This window comes from Silene latifolia, chromosome 11, assembly GCF_048544455.1.
Source record: "Silene latifolia isolate original U9 population chromosome 11, ASM4854445v1, whole genome shotgun sequence".
Taxonomy (NCBI): Eukaryota; Viridiplantae; Streptophyta; class Magnoliopsida; order Caryophyllales; family Caryophyllaceae; genus Silene; species Silene latifolia.
Genome location: NC_133536.1, coordinates 128,567,525 through 128,570,332, shown reverse-complemented (window position 1 = coordinate 128,570,332; position 2,808 = coordinate 128,567,525). Strand labels below are relative to the sequence as shown.

The window sequence follows — 2,808 nt, the reverse complement described above, 5'->3', positions numbered from 1 at the left end:
AGGTAACTTGTTACCCTTTGATCCCGAAATTGAAAGGACTTTGACAACCAATAGAAGACTTGCTAGGAGAACTTTGAGAGGTATTGGTGAGGTTGTAGATATTCAACCAAACACTATTGAGTTCATCAACCCTTTTGCAAGAGAAGGTGAAGAGAACCCAACACAAAATCCAACACAAAATCAACCCACAATGCCTAAATTCTCATCACATTCCGTACCAACCGAGGAGAACCTACCCAATGGTACTCCCACACCACAACACTTAACCGAAAATTTTATTGCCAAATCCGCATTTATCCAATTAGTCGAAAGAAGCCAATTTGGGGGGATGCCTAGTGAAGACCCTCACTCTCACATGGAGACTTTTTGTGACTATTGTGATGCGATATCTCAAACCAGTGTAACTCAAGACCAAATTCGATGGGTCTTATTTCATTTTTCTCTAATTGGCACCGCGAAACAATGTTTGAAAGGCCTTCATAAGGCTACTCTCGGAATTGATTCTTGGAAGAAATTGGCTCTAGCTTTCTACAAAAAGTTCTATCCACCGGAAAAGACTAACATGCTAAGAACTCAAATTACGGGCTTTAAGCAAAGAGATGAAGAATCTTTGTATGAAGCTTGGGAGCGATTCAAAGGAATTTGTCGCTCATGTCCTCACCATGGACTTAGCGAGTGGTTCTTGGTACAACAATTTTGGAACGGTCTTTATGAAGACTCAAGAAACATTCTCAACATGGGATTGGAATGTTCACCGAAGTTGATGACAATCAAACTTGGAACAAAATTGAGGAAATGGCGGTCCATAATTCACATTATAGTAGACCTCGCAAGGCTACTAGAGGAGGAAAGCATGAAGTGGACTCTATTACTCAATTAGGTGCTCAACTTAGTGCTCACATTGATACCATCAATTTGAAGTTCGAAAAAGCTATGGCTAGGCTTAAAGAAGCCTGAAAATCACCAAAGCATCATGTTAATGCCATGACGGCATCTTCATCAATCCCAAGTGGGATATGTGAGAATTGTGGAACTTTGGGACATGACCAAAGTGAATGTAGGGGAACAAATGAACAAGTGAATGCTTTTCAAGCATACAAGAGTGGTACCCCTTATTCCAACTATTACAATGAAAACACCAAATTCCACCCAAATCTCTCATACAAAAGCCAAAATTTTCAAAACCCTCAACCAACATACACCCCACCTCCCATGAGAAACCAAAATCAAAGACCCTTTTACAACCAAAACCAAGGTTACCAAAATCAAACTCTATACAATCAACAAAATGGCCAAGGTTTTGATGTTCAAAAAGCAGTCCTCCAAATGCAAAAGAATCAACAAGAGTTTTTCACTCAAATGCAAAAGGATAGTCAAGCAAAGGAAATCACCATCAACAACATCCTAGCTGATACCCGTCGTTGTGAGTACCAAAGATAAAATTTATAATCTCCTATTAAGACTAACCTAGGCTAGTGGTAACAGGGTCGAACCACAAGGAGGCAGTTGTAAATTTTAGTTGATTTATGTTCAGTCTGAGGTAACTATCGTGGGAGTTGAAGTGAATTGGTCTACAGCTAATAGAGAATAAAGGCAATAAACTAAATAAATGATTTAAACAGATAAAAGAAGGGCACTAGGATGGTCGGTTCATTATAGCTTCGGCGGCAGCAAACTAAGTCGGTCTGAATCAAACACAGGTAAGGCGGGAGATAAAGAGGTCCTCTCGGTCCACTCTTAACGAATAGCATCTTTCGATCTCGCTATAGGTCCCTAATGTCACTAGTACTAACTTTCGTCCTGAAAAGTGACTAACGGTCTAAACTATACTTATCTCTCGATCTTAGCACAGTCTAGTCGATTTAATTGATGGTCTAATAACTTCCCCTATCTTTCGATCTAATGGGTCGGTCACAAAATAGGTATCTAACTGGTCGCATGCATTCGATTCGTTAAATACAAGATTAAATTCAATTAAAACGAAGGAAACCCTATGAGGTCAGTCGATCGACCGACAATAACAGTCGATCGACCAACACGCGAGACAAACCGTGTCTAATCTAATGCCGCCTATGCCATAAATCGCCTACATCCTAGCACTATAGAATTAGCTACTCATGATGAAAGTAATAACAACAATAATACTAATAACGATTACTGAATTCATGCTTAAAGTAAATAACAAACAGCGATAATACGATAATTGGCTTTCGGGATACTAACTAGCAAATCTATACTAATGAAGAAAGTAAAACAATAAAAGACGGAATTAGGGCATAAGGAATACCGAGATTCAGAGGAAAGATTAAGAACAAGAACAGAAAATCCAATGCTAACCGATGTTCCAAACCCTAATTACTCGAATAAACTAATACTGAAAGTACTGTATTGTGATAAAAACTTGGATAGAAAAACTCCTCTCCCGACTTCATTGTTTATGTTACGTTATATAGCAATCAACGTAACACCTTATTTCCTAAACCTAAACTTCACGGGCTTCAAGATTCACGGTCTTTTAATTTACGTCTGGAATAGCGATCTGGTCGATCGACTGACAAGGCTGGTCGATCGACTGCTCCTCAGCAAACAATAGCTTCTGGAACCCGAACATTGGTCGATCGACTGAAGGTGACGGTCGATCGACTGGATGAGCTGCTACTTGACTTCTTAAAACACGTGGACTTGTCTTTTGGGCCTTGGATTGCGCACCAAGCTCGTTCCTTAAGTGAATCCTTTACGTCATTTGCAATGCAGATTACTCGGGGACGGATTTGGCTTGATTTCCCGTTGAATTCTTCACATTTCTGC

General features: G+C 39.7%; 1 non-coding gene across 1 annotated transcript; it reads right to left on the bottom strand.

Moving 5' to 3' along the window:
- Nucleotides 1-562: 562 nt before the first annotated feature.
- On the bottom strand, nt 563-669 carry LOC141616479 (small nucleolar RNA R71). Its single transcript, XR_012530826.1, has one exon. It is a non-coding gene; the product is annotated as a small nucleolar RNA R71 (small nucleolar RNA).
- Nucleotides 670-2,808: the final 2,139 nt, after the last annotated feature.